Source organism: Dasypus novemcinctus, chromosome 11 (genome assembly GCF_030445035.2).
Source record: "Dasypus novemcinctus isolate mDasNov1 chromosome 11, mDasNov1.1.hap2, whole genome shotgun sequence".
In the NCBI taxonomy this organism is placed as follows: domain Eukaryota; kingdom Metazoa; phylum Chordata; class Mammalia; order Cingulata; family Dasypodidae; genus Dasypus; species Dasypus novemcinctus.
In genome coordinates this window covers 1,944,021-1,964,855 of record NC_080683.1, presented here as the reverse complement: position 1 = coordinate 1,964,855, position 20,835 = coordinate 1,944,021, and the positions used below count along the sequence as shown (strand labels likewise).

At 38.4% G+C, this 20,835-nt stretch overlaps 1 pseudogene; it reads right to left on the bottom strand.

The window, feature by feature from the left end:
* Positions 1 to 13,111: 13,111 nt before the first annotated feature.
* Positions 13,112 to 15,019, bottom strand: LOC101439986 (olfactory receptor 5V1-like; annotated as a pseudogene).
* Positions 15,020 to 20,835: the final 5,816 nt, after the last annotated feature.

Below are 20,835 nucleotides of genomic sequence, written 5' to 3'. Positions count from 1 at the left end.
ATTGAAACTGTCATAGGTGCTGGGGTTGGTGTATGCCCAGGAGACTTGAATCTCTGGGCTGACCATGTGCCAAATGGGCCCTGGGCCTCAGCAGAGTTGCAGCACCTACTCTCCAGTTCATTGAACTTACCCAGGTCAGCTGACAGGGAGGTGAGAATGGACAACCACCACACCAATGAAACAAGAGAATCTACAGCTGCAGGCACAAGAGTCCTATCCACCAGCCATGTGGGATTGACGCCCCCTCTCAGTTAAGAGGTGGAGTGGGCATCACCACCCCAGGGTCCTCAGGATGGAGGAATAAAATATGGATTAGAGTAGACTTACTGGTATTTTAGTATAGAATTATTGTGATTCTAGCAATGGAAGAAATTATATCATTGAGGTGGAGACAGGGCACACGGGGGTTGCTGAGGGCAGGGAGAGGGAAAAGGAGGTGTGACATGGTGGCATTTTTTGGGACTTGGAGGTGTACTGAATGATATTGCAGTAACAAATGCAGGACATAAGGCATATGGGACCCTCCTATTTTTTTAATGTAACATTTTGTGTGATCAGTGTATCTTTTAAAAATAAATTTAAAAAATATTTTTAAAAAAGAATACATTGATTCTAGGATGTCGTACCTAAGGTATTCATCTCCTCTGGAATTCAAATGTCTAAATACATTTTTTTTTTCAATTGATGTAGAAAATGTATTTGACAAAATACACCATCCTTCCTTTTTTTTTTAATTGACTTTGTAATAATATTACATTAAAAAAATATATATATGAGGTCCCATTCAACCCCACTACCCCCACCCCACCTCTCCCCCCGCCAACAACACTCATTCCCATCATCATGACACATCCATTGCATTTGGTAAGTACATCTTTGGGCACCTCTGCACCTCATGGTCAATAGTCCACATCATGGCCCATACTCTCCCCCATTCCATCCAGTGGGCCCTGTGAGGATTTACAATGTCTGGTGATTGCCCCTGAAGCACCATCCAGGGCAGCTCCATGTCCCAAAGACGCCTCCACCTCTCATCTCTTCCTGCCTTTCCCCATACCCATCAGCCACCATGTCCACTTTTCCCAATCCAATGCCACCTTTTCTATGTGGACATTGGATTGGTTGTGTCCATTGCACCTCTATGTCAAGAGGAGGCTCAGATTCCACATGGATGCTGGATGCAATTCTCCCACTTTCAGTTGTAAGCACTCTAGGCTCCATGGTGTGGTGGTTGTCCTTCTTCAACTCCATCTTAGCTGAGTGTGGTGAGTCCAATAAATCAGATTGTAGGTGCTGGAGTCTGTTGAGGCTCAGGGCCTGGCTATCACATTGTCAGTCCAGAGATTCAAATCCCCTAAATATATCTTAAACCCCAACATTAACTGCAACTCCAGCACATTAGCATGAAAGTTTTATGAAGAGAGATACCATCTGAGTCCAGATTCATCACACATAAACACCAGTTCCAAGGAGGGGCCAACTGACCTGGTAGTTAACCCCATCTGCCATGACCATAACTCCCATGGGTCTCTTTAGCCCTCAAAGGAACCAATACTTGGGGGTTGTATCGGCTTTATCTGTCTCTCTGACTCTGCTCAGTTGTGCATAAGGGCAATCCTTCTGACAGCCTCCAGACTCTTTTTTAGAAACTCGTAGCCATATAAACTCATTTCTCCTTTCCATTTCCCCCTTACTTTAGGTCAAACAGCATTTTAAAGTCATGTTATTTTATGTAGACAGGGATATTCTGCTGATCCACATTGAACCTTCCATACAAGGTCATTTTCCAGTTGCAATATCAGTTGGTAGTTGATACTGATCCCTCGGTGCCAGGGAGGCTCATCCCCGGGTGTCATGTCCCATGCTGGGGGGAAGGCATTGCATTTACATGCTGAGTTTGGCTTCGAGACTGGCCACATTTGAGTAACATGAAGGCTGACAGGAGGAAATTCCCAGGCACAATGCTGCTCTAGGCCTTGTTCTTATTTTAGGCTTATCAGCTCACAAGCATAGTCATTAGCATCAGGGGCTCACTGTTGAACCCTCACTCCCTCCCAGTCCCCGCCGCTGCACCTGGGAGACTGTCGCTGTTCCCCTAGGGACCACAACAGAGAACCACTGGCCAGGAACCCAGTACCCCCCCTCTGTGGTTTTTAATTGTTGCCACTATGAGTATATCCACACATTACCATGCACCCTGGACATATGTTCTGTACAGCTCCCTGTCAGCCATATATCACCTGTCAATGATATCCTATACCAGTATTCCTCCGTTGCCACTGTTGAACCACTCTGTGATCCAGAACTCCCTGAAATTTGAAGCCCAATATAATGTCAGGGTCCCTTACTAGGAAATGGCATATAGCGATGGGTTTAAAGGTTAGATAAAGAATATGTGTTGACTTGGAAAAAATTCTCCATCCTTTTTCTTTTTTTTTTTTTTCCCTAATTATTGAACTTCTCTTCACAGGAGCCCTAGAGCACAGCAATGCATATATATAATATACAGCACTCCCATACATCCGCCACAAAACCTTTTCCCTTCCACAGCGATACTCTTACACCCTATTCACATCATATTTACTTAACATGATGTACAGAGTCTGAGACACTAGCTTTCTAACAAGGTGACATCTGTGCTTACATTATGGTGCATACTTTAGGATACACAGTTTTTTACATTCTTAGTTATCCTATGTTTTACATTATGGTTTACATTATCAGTCTGTCATCTCCTATATGTTATGGTGTAATATTACATGTTTTATATCCATCCTTGTGTACTCTCAAGAAACTCCTCTCTTACCCCCCATTTACCTTGGTTCCACACATTTAATGTCCATTTTCCCTTCCACTTTGGTGCCCACAGTGACAGCCAACCTCCGTTTCCCGAGGAGCCACTTCCAGAGATAGATGGAATAGTGTTCAGGGCCTAACTTGCTCAACTGCCCCAATGCCCTGGGAGCCACCCTTTCTCTCGAGGGATACAGTTCCCTCTATTTGATGGCATTAGTCCTCCCCAGGATGTGGGTCCACCCCCACTCTCACTACTTGGGTTTCTACCCCATGGTGTCACCCACTCTGGCAGAATGAGCATTTAGACATTCCCCAGGAGCCCGTCCTGCATCAGACCCTCCCCTTCTAGCATTCTAAACAGGTAACCCTCTTTATTATATTTTGATATGATTTTCTCAGCATTTTACTCTCCACCAACACCTGACCCTCTCCTGTGTTCGTATGCTACCCCTCCCTCCCCCCACTTTTGGGCAATATTACCCACCCACCCATCCCCAGCCACCCTCAAACCCACAAAGCCCCAACCAAAGGCAACCCCTTGCCCCCATTTTACCTCTTCTTTGTGTTCATACTTACCACCATCTTGTCATAAATTCCACCCCTGCAGACATTGGCTCACATCCTTCCTCCACCCTGCGATTTCCTGTAAGCCTATCGTTCAGTCTCTTGCTATCTAGGGCAGCTTGGTTATTTCAAATCATTGAGGTCATGTAGTATTTGTCCTTCAATGTCTGGGTTGCTTCACTCAACATAAGGTTCTCAAGATTCATCCATGTTATCACATGTGTTTGTAGTGTATTTGTTCTTACAGCCGAGTAGTATTCCATTGTGTGTATATACCACATTTTATTGATCCACTCATCTGTTGATGGGCATTTGGGTTGATTCCAACTTTTGGCGATAGTGAACAATGCTGCTATGAACATTGGTGTACATATATCGGTTTGTGCCCTTGTTTTCAGTTCTGCTGGGTATATACCCAGCAGTGGTATTGCTGGGTCATATGGCAAATCTATGGCTAGTTTTTTGAGAAACCACCAAACTGTCCTCCAGAATGGTTGGATCCTTCTGCATTCCCACCAGCAGTGGATGAGTGTTCCCCTTTCTTCACATCCTCTCCAGCACTTGTATTCTTCCGTTTTTTTCATAGCTGCCAATCTTATAGGAGTAAGATGGTATCTCATTGTGGTTTTGATTTGCATTTCCCTGATAGCTAGAGATTTGGAACATTTTTTCATGTGCTTTCTTGCCATTTGTATTTCTTCTTTGGAGAAGTGTCTGTTTAAGTCTTTTTCCCATTTTTTAAATGGGTTGTTTATCTTTTTATTTTCAAGATATAGGAGTTCTTTATATATGCAAGTTATAAGTTTCTTATCAGATATATGGTTGCCAAATATTTTCTCCCACTGTGTGGGCTCCCTTTTTACTTTCTTGACAAAATCCTTTGAGGTGCAAAAGGCTTTAATTTTTAGGAAGTCCAATTTATCTATTAGTTCTTTTGCTGCTCGTGCTTTTGGTGAGATATTCATAAATCCATTTCCTATTACAAGGTCCTGTAGATGTTGCCCTACACTGCTTTCTAAGGTTTTTATGGTCTTGGCTCTTATATTTAGGTCTTTGATCCATCTTGAGTTGATCTTTGTATAAGGTGTGAGATGGTAATCCTCTTTCATTCTTCTACATATGGCTATCCAGTTCATCAGACACCATTTGTTGAATAGGCCACTCTCTCCCATTTGAGAGGGTTTGGTGGCTTTATCGAATATTATGTGGCTATATATGTGAGGTTCTATATCAGAGCTTTCAATTCGATTCCATTGGTCTGTGTGTCTCTCCTTATGCCAATACCATGCTGTTTTCACCACCGTAGCTTTGTAGTATGTTTTGAAGTCAGTTAGTGTGATTCCTCCAATTTTGTTTTTCTTTTTCAGTATTTCTTTGGCTATTCGGGGTCTCTTTCCTTTCCAAATAAATTTCATAGTTAGTTTTTCTAGCTCCTTAAAGAAGGCTGTGTTGATTTTTATTGGGATTGCATTGAATGTGTAGATCAGTTTTGGTAGGATAGACATCTTTATAATGTTCAGTCTTCCTATCCATGAACAAGGAATAGTCTTCCATTTATTTAGGTCTTCTTTGATTTCCTTGAACAGTCTTGTATAGTTCTCGGTGTATAAGTTCTTTACCTCTTTAGTTAAATGTATTCCTAAGTATTTGATTTTTTTATTTACTATTGTGAATGGTATTTGTTTCTTGATTTCCTCCTGATCTTGCTCATTATTGGTGTACAGAAATGCTACTGATTTTTGCGCACTGATCTTATAACCTGCGACTTTACTAAACTCATTTATGAGTTCTAGAAGCTTTGTTGTAGATCTCTCAGGGTTTTCTATGTATAGGATCATGTCATCTGCAAATAATGAAATTTTGACTTCTTCCTTTCCAATTTGAATGCCTTTTATTTCTGGTTCTTGCCTCAGTGCTCGAGCCAGTACTTCTAGGACAATGTTAAATAGGAGCAGAGACAGTGGGCATCCTTGTCTTGTTCCTGAGTTTAGAGGGAAGGAGTCTAGGATTTCTCCATTGTTAACAATATTGGCTTTAGGTTTTTCATATATACTCTTTATCATGTTCAAAAAATTTCCTTGTATTCCAATCTTTTGGAGTGTTTTTATCAAGAAAGGGTGCTGTATTTTGTCAAATGCCTTTTCTGCATCTGTAGATATAATCATGTGATTTTTTTCCTTCAATCTGTTTATATGGTGTATTACGTTGATTGATTTTCTTATGTTGAAACATCCTTGCATACCTGGGATGAATCCCACTTGGTCATGGTGTATAATTCATTTAATGTGTTGTTGAATATGATTAGCAAGTATTTTGTTAAGTATTTTTGCGTCTAGGTTCATTAGAGAAATTGGTCTGTAATTTTCCTTTCTTGTGATGTCTTTGTTTGGCTTTGGTACTAGGGTAATGTTGGCATCATAGAAGGAGTTGGGCAATGTTCTTTCTGTTTCAACTTTTTGGAATAGTTTCAGCAGGATTGGTGTCAGTTCTTTCCAGAATGTTTTGTAGAATTCACCTGTGAAGCCATCTGGCCCTGGGCTCTTCTTAGTTGGGAGATTTTTAATAACTGATTCTATCTCTCTGCTTGTGATTGGTTTGTTAAGATCATCAATTTCATCTTTTGTCAATGTGGGCTGCTTATATGTTTCTAGGAATTTGTCCATTTCCTCTAGATTGTCATTTTTGTTGGAATATAGTTTTTCAAAGTATCCTCTTATGATAGTCTTTATTTCTGTGGGGTCAGTGGTGATATTGCCTTTCTCATTTCTTATTTTGTGTATTTGCATCTTCTCTCTTTTTTTCTTTGTTAGTCTCGCTAAAGGTTTGTCAATTTTGTTGATCTTCTCAAGAAACCAGCTCTTGGTCTTGTTTATCTTTTCAAGTACTTTCTTATTTTCGATTTCATTTAGTTCTGCTCTTATCTTTGTTATTTCCTTCCTTCTTCTTCCTGTTGGGTTACTTTGTTGTTGTTTTTCTAATTCCGTCAAAAGTGCAGTTAGTTCTTCAATTTTTGCTCTTTCTTCTTTTTTGATATATGAATTTATGGCTATAAATTTCCCTCTCCGTACTGCTTTTGCTGCATCCCATAAATTTTGGTATGTTGTGTTATCATTATCATTTGATTCAAGGTAGTCATTGATTTCTTTTGAGCTTTCCTCTTTGACCCACTGTTTTCTAACAGTGTGCTGTTTAATTTCCAAATCGTGGTGTGAAATCTGGGCTTCTGTCCCTTGCAAATTTCCAGCTTGACTCCACTGAGGTCAGAGGTATTGTTTTGTATGATTTCAATATTTCTAAATTCCTTCGGCCTTTCTTTGTGGCCTAGCATATGGTCTATCTTGGAGAATGATCCATGTGTGCTTGAGAAAAATGTATATCCTGCTGTGTTTGGGTGTAGCGATCTATATATGTCTATTAGATCCAGCTCCTCTAATATACTGTTGAGATGTTTTGTTTCTTTGGTGATTCTCTTTTGAGATGTTCTGTCCAGAGTTGATAGTGGTGTATTAAAATCCCCCACTATAATTGTAGATGTATCTATTGTTTCACTTAGTTTTTCCAGCATTTGCTTCACGTATTTAGAGGCACCCTTGTTAGGAGCATAAATATTTATGATTGTTCGATCTTCTTGACAGATTTTCCCTTTCACTAAAATGTAGTATCCTTCTTTGTCTCTCACCATTGTTTCACATTTAAAGTCTATTTTCTCTGATATTAATATAGCTACTCCTGCCTTTTTTTGGTTATTGTTAGCTTGTATGATTGTTTTCCAGCCATTCACTTTCAATCCCCCTGCGTCTCTGGGTCTAAGATGTGTCTCTTGTAGACAGCATATGGATGGGTCATATTTCCTTATCCAATGTCGCAGTCTGAATCTTTTGATAGATGAGTTTAATCCATTGACATTCAGTGTTATTACTTTCAAGGAATTATTTGTGTTAGCCATATTTTGATTGGATTTGTGTTTGTCATATTTTGCTTGTATTTTTTTTTGTCTTTTGTTGTTGTTGTTGTTGCTCTTATACTCTCCTCCAACTCTGCCTTTCCTGTTTTTTCCTTTCTTCCTGCAGAACTCCCTTTAGAATTTCTTGAAGGGGAGGTTTCTTGTTGGTATACTCTTTCAGTTTCTGTTTGTCTGTGAATATTTTGAACTCTCCATCACGTTTGAATGCTAGTTTAGCTGGATAGAGTATTCTTGGTTGGAAATTTTTTTCCTTTAGTACCTTGACTATATCATACCACTGCCTTCTTGCCTCCATCGTTTCAGATGGGAAATCAGCACTTAATCTAATTGAGCTTCCCTTGTATGTGATGGTTTTCTTTTCTCTTGCTGCTTTTAGGATTTTCTCTTTGTCTTGAGCATTGGATAATTTGACAAGTATATGTCTTGGGGTGGGCCTGTTGGGGTTTATGACTAGTGGAGTGCACTGTGCTTCTTGGATATGCACATCTGTCTCTTTCAGTAGATTTGGGAAGCTTTCAGCCATTATTTCCTGCAACACTCCTTCTGACCCCTTTCCCTTCTCTTCACCTTCTGGTATGCCTATAATACGTATGTTTGAGCGTTTTGCATTGTCATTCAGGTCCCTAAGTCCTAACTGGATTTTTTCTATCTTCTTATTGACCTCTTCTACTATCTGTTTGATTTTTGATGTACTGTCTTCCACATCACTAATTCTCTGCTCTGTCTCTTCTAGTCTGCTGATATTTGCTGCAAGTGTATTTTTTATTTCTTGAACTGTGGTGTTCATTCCCATCATATCTGTTATGTTTTTGCGTATGTCTGCAATTTCCCCTCCAAGTGATGTCTTCATGTTGTTAACATCTTTCATTACTTCATCAAATTTGTTGGTGATAAATGTTCTGAGATCTTTCATTGCTTGTGCCAAGTTTTGCTCCCCTTCGTGATTTTTGGTTTGTTGATTGGATTCAGCCATGTTTTCCTGATTACTGGTTTGGTTTGTAGACTTTTGTTGCTTTCTCATCATCTCTTTATCTTGACGGATTTAATCAGTTCCTTAGCTTCTTTGGCTACTCTTGGGGGTTAATTAGCTGTTGTTTTTGCTTAAGTGTTATATCTTCTCTTTGTTACTTTTTTCTTCTTATTCTAATTTCTTGTTGATGTTTAAATTCACTTTAAAAGAAAGTATTAGTGTTGGGGAAAGGCAATTGTGTAAGCAAGGGAAAAGTGTAAAGTAGTATTGGTGATATATGTTAACAAAGCAGGAATATGAGATCTGGGAGGATGGATTTAGATTCATGTAAATTGTGTAGAGTTATAGCAGTAGGTAGAGTACCTATTATGAGGTAGATGATTGAATATGGGAGGAATATGGTATGAGCCAAAAAGCTATTGTTTTCGTGAAAGAGAGAAAGGGAAAGGAAAGGTAATAGTTTCAAGAGTGGGTACCAGACAGAAAACAAAACAAAGGTATTAGAAATTAAGACTTAGGCCCTTTGTGGATCGAAGAAAGGGAGGTGGAAGGTGGAATATAGGAGAGACCATAGATGGTGGTGGATATCAAGATGTCAGGGAAAGAGGATAGTGTAGGTAGCCTAAATCAGTTCACATGGAAATGAGGCAGTGGAGGATGAGAAAACCCAGCGAATGTGAGGTGTTTCCTGCCACGCCTATTGTATGATTGAGTTAAAATAAACTAAGTAGAATATGAGGGACAAGAGGAAGAGAGACAACAGAAAAAAGAAAAAAAAGGGGGGGGGAAGGGACGAGAGGAAGAAAGGAAAAGGGGGTGGGAAAAGGGTGGGGAACAGGTAGGGGAAAGAAAAAAAAAACAGATATACACGAACCAGGATTAAAACACCCACTACACAACACCTACCACACAAAAAAAAAAAAAACCTTTAATAACTGAATAAAAAAAGACTTTGGGGGATACGCTGTGAGAGAAAACTAGGAGATAATGCAGTGTTAGCAATCAGGACATTGAAGAAAGTAAAAAATAAGTGAAAATGAAAATAAAAACAAAGCAAAATGAAACGATAAAGAAAAAACGCCAACGTTGAAGGCTAGGGCATTTAAGGACCTCAGATGGACCTCAGTGCGTGATGGATTCAGGGATGGAAAGTCTGAGATATTGAGGACTCAAGAGGTGTGAGTCTCTGTGGTGTGGGCCACCAGAGTTTAGGGAATTCAGACCTGGCAACCTCCAATCTGGTCAACAGGAAGCCTGGGAGCCCCGCAGTGTAACACAGCCCTCAGGGATCCCCACAGCTGGGTGCCAGCCCTATGGGGGAAGTCAGATCCGCAAACTCTATATTATGACTGAACCCTGCAATTCACTTACTTAGCAGGGCTCATTAGTGTGGGTATCTCTCACTTCAGCTTTTGGTCAGCTCCCGCCCTGTGATTCCAAACCACTGCCACTAGAGGGCGCCTCTACACCACAGCCATTTTACTGCTACAGATCCGAAGCCCAGCCTGTGACACTGAAAACAGATTCCAAAACCAGAATTCCCAAGCTTCGCAAAATATTCCCTAATCGGCTTCCAGACGTGTCCCCCTCCCTTGCCGCAGCCTAAAACAGCTTTCCAATTATGTCCCTTTATTGCCTACAGCCTAATTGGATTGGAGATCGGCTGCCGGGCTTTTGGGGGCGGGGCTTCAGGCGGAGGCGCTATTGTTTGTATTGGCACTCAAAAGTTTCTCCCGCTTCACAACAAAACACCGTTTATCTTCCCAAATCGATCCGCAAAGGCGACCCGTCGCATCAACCCGCCAACAGCTCGCCCAGAACTCGCGAACTCCTTAGCACCTCAGAGTCATCTAAAAGCAGAGCCGCCGGGCAGGACCGCAGTTCCCTCCACCCCCAATAGGGAGGAGCCCGTGCGGGCGTCTCACCTGCGGGCAATAGAACCCAAATTATATCTACTAGACCAATCCTCTCCATTACCTTTCCACCCAATCGATGTCCCGGCACTTCTGCCTCTAAATACATTTTAACAGACAAAGCAGCCACTGAATTTGTTATTTTTTTCAATGATTCCTTCCTATCTTCCTGCCAGAATGTTTATTTCCTTTCAACAAAAGAAAAGTCATTTTATTTTCCTCTATCAAAAGGGAATTCCTTCTCTCTTTCCATTCATCTTTATTGCATCCATGATTGCTGTCAGTCTGCTTTAAAAATAATCAGTGTATGTTGCAAAATTATATATCCAAGTACTAGTTGTCCAGGAGTAACCAATTTGTTCACCTCTCTGGTGTGTCTTGAATTTTAGGCTGGAATATCCATTCATAGTGCTGTTAATGTCTCAGCTACATATGAAGAGAAGTTACTCAGAAGGTAACTGTCAAATAATTTGGTCAGGTGCGATGAGAAGACTGTGACTTTTAGGGAAGAGAGAGGTAGAGAACTATACACCTCATTGTTTTTCTAAAACAGCAAACCAGGGTATTTTCAAGAAAAAACACAATGCAGTCATCAATATATGATCTATTCTAGATTTAGATGGTCCCATTTACCCAAGTCCAGGAAAAATGTCAACCACCAATCTCATTCCCCTTAAATATATGATGATTTGAGTGCATATTCATCACTAGCTCCCATAATATCACAGAATGGAACCAGTGAGAAATCACATACTTTTACTTGTATTTTCAGGAAATTTTTGTATTTAAGAAGATACTAGCATTACCATGACTAAATCAATTTTATCATTCTACAAAAAATGATTAGTCTACAAAATATCTATATTTTAGTGCATGTGAGAAATTATACAACAGATTTTTAAACCACTTTCAAGCAATTTCTTCCAGGCTTGTGGCCCCCAAAAAGACCAAATTTATACCAGACTTAGTGAGAAACAGTGTTTCTGGCAAGAGAGAATTTAGATTTTACAATGGTTTCTGTAATGCAGACATATTACCAATATTACAATTAATTTGGTGGGACAAAATGATTAAATTTAGTATTCAAATGTTAAATATTTAAATTTCAGGTATCAAAATTGAACAAGTAATTGAGATTTAATTTTATGCATTCCATTTAACATATTCCATGATGTTTTATACAAAGGTAATCTTTTGATTCTTGATTCTTTCATGTCACATATAAACTCTCTGCTATGGAGAATAAAATTAAGGCAGAAAAATATAACCAATATGTACCATTATTACTTGATTTCATTGGTCATGTGCATATGGATTTTTCTACACTGTAAGTCTAGGTAACAGATATTTGATCAAGAACTACTATGAATACCTCTGGAAAACTGTGGGAAATACACATTGAGATATTGTTGAGTTTTAGAAAATGTACCTGATCTGAAAGGATGACATCTCAAAGTGAAAATAGCCTCTAACTTTTGAGGCAAAACTACAGGTATTGATGCTTTTTAAAAAAATTATTGAAGTATATCATTCATACATGAACATACATAAACAATAAGTGTATAGTAAAGATTGCAAACTTACAAAACAAACATACATAACTATGAAGATTTCAAAATGAATGATAGATCAATGACTGTCCAGAAAAGGAAGGAGTAATACACATTTGAATAATGTAAGGACACTTCAACAGTGTTAGGATCACTTCACTTACTTGTAAAGAAATGACAGAATGTGGATAAAAGGAAGAGAGAACACATTGAATGCTATAATGTAAATGGTCAGGAAATACAGAGAATAAGTGGGTATTGCATGTACTAACAGAACACAAATTAATCCCCAGACCAGGATCTATTTTTAGGAAATAATAGGAAGGCACATGGGAAAATTATGGAGAAAATCATATGTTATTGCTGAATAAAATGTGTATTATCTAAGCAGTGGACCACAGGGAAATGTTTTAATTTCTACAGGAGATATGATGAGAAAAATAAGTGATAATGGTGTATAACCCACATTCAGACATGATAGCTTTATTAACACTGAATGCAGGTGATGAACTTCAAGGTAAAGCTCAATGTCAACAATTTTAATCTGAATAACTAGGAAAAAGTATATAATGCATATGATGAAAAAATTATTTTGTAAGTATATGTGGTAGAAGATAGTTTCAATTTTGAACTTATTTAAGTTAGATGAAAGTAATTCAAATGAATTAAATAACTAAGATCAGAGATACAGAAAAGTAAGTGCTCTACTTGGAAGGACAGGTGGAACCTAGAATGGATGTGAACATAGGAAAGGGAAAAACAGTGGAGAAATATAGGGTAAGTGGAAACCAAATTCAAAGAGGAGGAAGAATGCAGTGACCAAGTTAAGTAGGCATATGAAAATAAGCAGGTAGGCAATGAAGATAAAGAAAAGGAGTATGTACAGATATCTTGATATAGATGTAGATATAGATATAAGCAGATATAGATAAATATTGATAATACAGTCATTATAGTTGAAAAGTATAGGTAAAGATATAGGTATAGATATAGGTATGGCCATGACTGTGAGTATGCACATAGACAACATGACCAAAGACCCAAATTTACATAAGTCCAAACTATACCACTTACAGCAGTGTAAATATTAACAGTTCTGTTCTACTCTAAAAATGTTTATTTTGGGATGATAATTTATTATGATCCAAATGGATTTTGATAGAAATAGATATATACACAGACATAATTCTGTGTACATATATGTGTATGTGTCCATGCACGGGTGTAAATTTCTGACACACATAGTTATGTCTACATTACATGGCTTGATATCCAGATTTAGCTATTTTTCTATGAATCATTACAACTCTTCCTAATAATTAAATCTAAGTATAGTACCAAAGAGGTGCTTTTGTCAATATAATTTAAGCAGTAAACATGTTTTATGGTGTAAAACCTTTCTGAGGGCTTCTTTAACGTCTGTGTTTCTCAAGCTGTAGATGATGGGGTTTAACATTGGAGTGATAACCCCATACAGCACTGAGATGAGCCTGTTTCTGGCTGGGGACTGTTGACTGGAGGAGGGACGCGTATAGGTAAATAGTAACGTGCCATGAAACAGACCTACAACAAGGAGGTGAGAAGCACATGTGGAGAAGGCTTTGCGCTTCCCTTCAGCTGACTGATCTTTAGAATGGCAGATATGATGTAGATATAAGAGATAAGGGTGATCAGAAAGGCACTGATAGCTAAGATCCCTCCTACCACTAAAACAAGCTTCTTTGCCACATACGTGGAAGAGCAGGAGAGCCCCACCGCGAGCGGGATGTCACAGCAATACTGGTCGACGTGACTGGACTTGCAGAAAGACAGGCGGAAGGTGAACTCGGTGTGCAGGAGGGAATTTAGAAACCCTGCTGCCCAGGTTCCAGCCGTCAGCTGGGCACAGCGCACCGGGGTCAGGATGAGGGTGCATGGAAGGGGGAAACATGGCCACGTACGGTCATAAGCCATGAGAGAGAAGGAAGACCTCGGTCCCGGCCGTAGACACAAAGAAAGAAAGCTGCAGAGCACACCCAACAGAAGAAGTGCTCTGCTTCTCCATCAGGAGGTTCTCAAGGAACTTGGGAACAGTAGGTCTTGTCTAAGAGGGACAAATTTCCCAAGAAGTAATACATGGGTGTGCACAGTTTTTTCTCAGTTGCGATGGTGAGGAGAATGGCACCGTTTCCCAGCAAGGTGACCTGATAGATGAGAACAAAAACTACAAAGAGAGGAGAGCGCACCTCGGGGAGATCAGAGTCCTATGAAGATAAACTCATTTATGGTGGTGAAATTGTACCACCTCTTCTCTCCACATCTCTTCTCTCCACATGGGTCCTTCTGGCGCAAATGAAGTCAACATGAAATGTTTAGGTGAATCCAACACATCTACTTAGACACATACCTTTTTCTGCCTTGTGCTATCTCCACGTTTACAATTTTATACTTTGTCTTAGTACTGAGTACATATATGTTAGAAGCTCTACATTATTTTGATATGAATATTTTAACAATTGTTAGCATCTAGTAGGGACATAATTAAATTACATGAATAAGTTTTCAGGGAAAGATTGAATTAATTGAGTGTTACCGGGTCTGACAAAGCATTCCTCTTAGAATGCCTCTCTGTAACTTCAAAATCATAATATTTTAAATATGAACTTTAACAGATAATCTTTTCAAAGATTATATCTTAATACAAATTAAATTTCAGTTCTATAATATAAATAAAACCTAGTTAATAATGTCTGTATGTGACCCCAATCAGAAACTGATATATTTGCATATATATTCAATACCCTTTCCCCTTAAAATTTAAATATTCGACTATATCGGTTTTCAAATTTATATATGCTAGCACATATTGATCTAATTTATCTGTTTAATCTTCTACAATCATTTCAATATACCAAAATAGCCTAAAGCATGATAATGTTTATCATAATTTACAAAAATACTTTAATGTAATTCAAGGTCTGCAAATAGATACCTATGTAGTTTTTTTCTGTCACTTTAAAAACTGTCTCTTTTAAAAAATATCATATGTGCTTGATGTAAAATATGATTGTATAATCAACTAACTAAAATTTACATTTTCATGATGGAAAGATAAACTTTAATGCTATTTTAATATATTTTAATGTATTATTACATACTTTTATATCATTAAAATTATATACCATGCGCATGAGAAATGGTGTTTTTATAACCATTTAGATCCAAAGGAGTGGGATTTCTACCTAACTTTAATGCAGCTCATAACTCTATTCACCAGCAGCATGTTGATTACCTATGAGCTTGTAAGTTTTTATAAATTAGTTGTTTTATTAATTTAAATCACACATGATTAAAAGTATGTTTTATGTCTCTGGAGTTCATAAGAATAATTCTAATTCCATTTAAACATCAGTAAAATATATAAAAACACCCTTCCTTATATTCCTACTCTATTTTTATAATTCCTATTTCCAATAGTGAAATTCTGGTTTCTCAAAAATGTCATTATATCATCATCTCTATAGTCTACAATAGATAACTTAATAATTTTGTAATTACTACACTGCAATTTTTAAAAAAATGCTACCACCATTACCAAAAAAAAAAGTTCAATATTATTTCAGTCCTTTTTTGTGTTGAGAATATATGTCACTAATTTTATATCCTTAGATACTGTGTGTCTACAAATTATTAAATTAATTTTCCTTTTTTCCCCTTTATGACTACAATAGGAATTTCATGTACAGTTCAGTTCATTTTCATCTTTGTACTCAATTTTATGACTTTTTTCATCCATTTAGATAAGAGAACTTGTACAGTGTCATAAATACATTTCCATTGCCATTCTTATCCCTCCACCATGTCCTACCCAAGATAGGCTTTCCGTTTTTCATTTATTTTGCCAGTGATTCTTATTACAAATATTATTAACATTTTATGTATTTGAGTGTGTGTATGAGTATGGGTATATGTAAATTCATTCTTTTTTCCTTATTTTCCTTTCTTTCTTACATGAAAAGAAGCCTGCTATACATGAATTTTATGTAAATCACTGAATATTAGCTTACAGAAAAACATATTCTTGAGACTCTAATAGGAATTAATAAACCTTTTTATTTTTATTTTTTTCATAATTGAGATTTCTATTGGTTGTTTTGAAGATCAGCACAGACATTATCAACAATTTGTACACAATTCTTAGTGTACGGACCCAAATCCTAAAAAGCCATGTAGTTGTTTTTCTGAAGTTATTCCAGTGACTTTCCAGTTTAAAATTTGGAGGCAAGTTTTCCCTGAGAGAATATCAATTACCAATATATTCAAACGTTGATAAACTGTTACATCTTTAAGTCCCACAAATTCACAATACCATAGACACTACATACTCACATTTCCAATCTTTTACAGCACATTAACAAAGTTATTAGAAAAACTGGACGACCAAGACCAAGGATGTTACAGAGTGCTGGCAGGGAGAGCCAAGATCAGGGAGTGGTTTTAAGAAACATGTCTACTAAAAAACAGGGGAATAGAAGTAATTTAAAATGTTCAACACATATTAAATGCGTAACTTTGATTCTAAATCACCATTTAGTACATACTGTATTAAAGGGTGTAAAAACTGCCACCCCCAGTGGGATGTTGACGCCCAAGACAGTCAGAACCTCCCATAATTCAATATCCCACTATTTTCTGGTTGTACCAAAAAATAAACAACCAGCAAATGATTTCCCCTCTTAAAAAAAAGCATTTACACTTAAAATGGGATGAGGTGGGATTCCAATCGCCTTCTTAAAAATGTTTCTTCTAGGGAAAACAGACTTTGGCCCAGTGGTTAGGGCGTCCGTCTACCATATGGGAGGTCCACAGTTCAAACCTCGGGCCTCCCTGACCCATGTGGAGCTGGCCCACGCGCAGCGCTGATGTGCGCAAGGAGTGCCGTGCCACGCAAAGGTGTCCCCCGCGTAGGGGAGCCCCACGCGCAAGGAGTGTGCCCCGTAAGGAGAGCCACCCAGCGTGCAAGAAAGTGCAGCCTGCCCAGGAATGGTGCCGCACACACTTCCCGTGCTGCTGGCGACAACAGAAGCGGACAAAGAAACAAGACACAGCAAATACACACAGAGAACAGACAACCGGGGGAGGGGGGGGAATTAAATAAATAAATCTTAAAAAAAAAAAAATGTTTCTTCTAGATCTACTAAAAAACTTGCATTTACAAAAAAGCTGATAAAAATATTCCTCTGGATTGTACAAGGGAGAAACAGGGACCACCGATAAGACATGGTGTATGGTATTAACCAGACTTGGCTTCTTTCTCTCCTGCATCATCAGAGGCTGGACTCTCATTTTTAGTTTCTCCATTTTCTACAGGTAAATCTTTAGTTTCTTGGTTAGCCACTTCAGCTTGTTTTCCCTTTGCTTCCCTTTTTCCTTTTGGTTGCACTTTTTGTCTGAAGGTTTATCCTTTCCCGCTGCCTTTTTTGGCTTCGCTTCCACTTTCACAGGAGCGGGTTTGGTGGATAGCCTCGCCAGCCTTCTCTTGGGCTCCTCCTTCCCCGCAGCTTCGCCGAGCTGACTCTTGGGCATCCTGGCGGTGCTGCGGCGCGCGGCGCACCGAGAGCCTTCACGAAGCCGGGCTGCTGGCCGCTACCGCTCCTCCCGCCCCCGAGCTGCTGCCACAGCCGCGGGGTCGCTGGGAGAACCGGATCAATAAACCTTTTTAGATGAATTATAATTTATGTAAACATGTATGATAAATATAACATTGTAAGTTTATTAAATATTTATATTTTATAATATATAGGTATATATTTATAATATGTAGTATTATACATATTTGTTCCTATAACATTTGTGATATAGGTAGATCAAGGTTGACTTTTTTGCCTATCAGAATGAAATTGTGAGTTTGTTGGAGAATGTCCTTGTTTTGTCCCATCTGTTCTACTGTGTTTGAGGATGAAGTATTGGGATGTCTATAACCTTGTGTGAAATGTTTAAATAGTGCACTGAGAACAATGTTTATAAGAACTTTAGGAATAATATATGAATAAATGTATATATGGTAATTCTTTGTGAAAAAAATTATACTCTGTATGAAACATTTGAAAGAATTTATGTTATAAATTTAGAATTAGATATACATAAAAATAAGTTAGCAAAAAAAAAAATAAGTTAGCAATTAGTAAATTCAGGTGAAGGGTACATAAGTGTCCATTATAACATTTTAATTTTTTAAAATAAAATTTCAATTTTTATAACATTTTAAGTTTTCAAGATAAATGTTGGATAAAATCAAACATGAAGATAAAAAATAATGATATAGGGAAAAATATGTCTCATAGTCTAACCCTAACCCTAAACTTCAGTATAATCAATTTCCCTATTACTGTGGGAAGAAAAGGAAACTCTTAATTTCATGTATTTTGATTCTTTGGGGGAAATATTTTATTCACATTTAACATTAGTAATATGTTCATATAGACTTTAGTAGTTTATGCTTGTCCTTTGTATGTTTTTCTCTACTAACAATTTAGAAGATTTTCAATCTCTATATAACTATCATTTTTTTTGCACTTTGATAAAATTGGCTTTATTTTCTATTGCTTTACATAGCACTTTAAGGCTTTAGGCTTTTGGATAGTAGAGATGGATACTGTGATTGTTGAATTTCTTTTATTAACCCATGAAAGAAAGAGATTGCATTTTTGAACTAATCCATTCCTGTGGCGGAGACCCTTTTGTTTAGACTACCTCAGTGAGGTGTGACTCAGGTTGAGTCTCCGCCCTCTAGCTTATTGATACAAATGGAGACAAAGAGCAAAGAGAAGCCACCATTTTGATCTGGTTTTATGAAATAAAGGTCTCCAGGTTCACCCACAGCTGAGCATAAGAAGAGAAGCAATGAAAAGTCAAGGAACTGAGGCCCTGAGAGAAATGACTGATTGGCCACAGCTGAGTTCAAGGAGAAAGCAGATGAGATCATCAGACCTGCTTTCTTGCCTGATTGCTCCATGGCAGTATGTCAAGATCATCAGTAGGTGATTTTGATGAGAAAGTATCTCTGATGGTTTCTTAATTTGGACATTTCATGACCTCAGAACTATAAGCTTCTACCCCAAATAAAATTCCTATTTAAAAAGCCAACCCATTTCTAGTACTTTGTGCCAGCAACCCTGTGGAAACTAAGACAGAAATTGGTACCAGGGGAGTAGCATTGTGCTGCTTGCAATTGCCAAAATGTTGGAACAGCTTTATAAATGGGTAAGGGGTATTTTTTGGAGAAATTCTGAGGTGCTTGATAGAAGAGGACTAGATTGCTTTGAAGAGATTGTTGGCAAAAATATGGATGCTAAATATTGTTATGAGGAAGACATAGGCAGAAATGATGGCTGGAAATAAAGTGACCCTTGCTTTAAATTGGCAGAGAACTTGGCAAAATTAACTCTGATGTTAGACGGAAGCCATAATTTTAAAATGACAGGCTTGGATATTTAGTTGAGGGGATTTCCAAAGAAAATGTGGAAAACACAGCCTTGCTTCTTATTGCAGCTCATAGCAAAATGAGAGAGGAAAGAGATAAGCTGAGAACTGAATGGCTGGTCTCAAAGACACCAGAAACTGATGACTTTGGAAATTCCAAACTTCTGGAAAACAAGCCCCCAGAAGACAGTGCCCATGTGAGGACTTAATTAACTGGAAATCTGGCAGCCAGTTCATTGCAAGCCAGGATTGGAAATGCAGCAATCCAGGAAAGACTTTTGGAAAGTCTTACTTTCTGATGGCTTTGACCTCTGTGGAGAGCATGCAAAACTGACAAGCTATTTGCAAGATCTGTATGAATGAAGGTACTGTCAGCATGGACTAAAAGAGACAAGGAGATGGGAGATTGAAGGAAATATGTCTTCAAGAGGAAAACCAAAAAATAGGGTGATGCATTTATAGATGCAGAAAAAAAAAAAGAGGAAAACCATGGAAACTGACATATTCTCCAACTGAGAGAATGACCCCACCCATGTGTGCAGAAAGGGTGAGTTTGCCCCAGCATTTGACAAGGATTAATCTTCCAGTCCATTGTACAGGTAGAGTTTGACATCCCTAGATCACAAGAAGCATAGTGCAAATTCCCCAAAGATTAGAGATTTAGTTTGCCACCCTGCTTTTTCAGGGGGTTGGGCCTGTGAGCCACACATTAAAGAGAATATTACCACCACGCCACTGTATTAAGGGGTTAGTACAGTGACTTGTACAATTTCCTCCAGAAATTGGGGAAAGTGTTGTGGTAGACGCTTTCTTGGAGAGGGTGGTCTAGAACTCGGCCACCACATAGGTGCTTGATGAGGGTGGAACTGAGAAGATGGCCATTGGGCAAGCCCATGGAAGGCTGAGCCCCTATGAGGTCCGAAGGAAAAGGAAACATTGCTTTCTAGATGACTCTAAGACTTGGAAATCTAATGAAGTATGTCCTGCAGGTTTTTGAAACTCTTTGGGACCCATGATGCCTGTTTTCTATCCAGTTTCTCTATATGGCAATGCAAAAGGTTATCCCATGTCTGTCCCTCCTTTGTATACTGGAAACAGATAATGTTTCAAAGATTAACAGATCTAAAGTCAGAGGATGATGTCGCCCCAATACAAACTGCATGATTTTTATGAGATTTTGTACTAAACATCACTATTGAAATGATTTAAGATTTTAGAAATGTGATGCAATGAATGTATTTTGCATATGGAAAGAACATTTCTTTTTGGGATTCAGAGGGTGAAGTGTGACAGTTTGAAGTTCTTTTATTAGTCCCCAAGAGAAAAAGGGTATCTTTTTGAACTAATCAATTCCTACTTTTGATTGAACTACATCAGTGAGGCATGACTCAGGTTGTCTGTCCCCTCTAGGTGGTTTATGTAAATAGAGACACACAGAGAAAGGAAGCCAACCTTTTGATCTGGCCACATGAGATAAAGGACTCAAGGTTTACCAACAGCTGAGCTCAAGAAGAGAAACTTCAAGATGCTCAGGGAGCCAAGACTCAGGGACAGATGACAGGTTGGTCACAGCTGGATTCAAATAGAAAGTAGAGAAGACTGGCAAGCCTGCTCTCT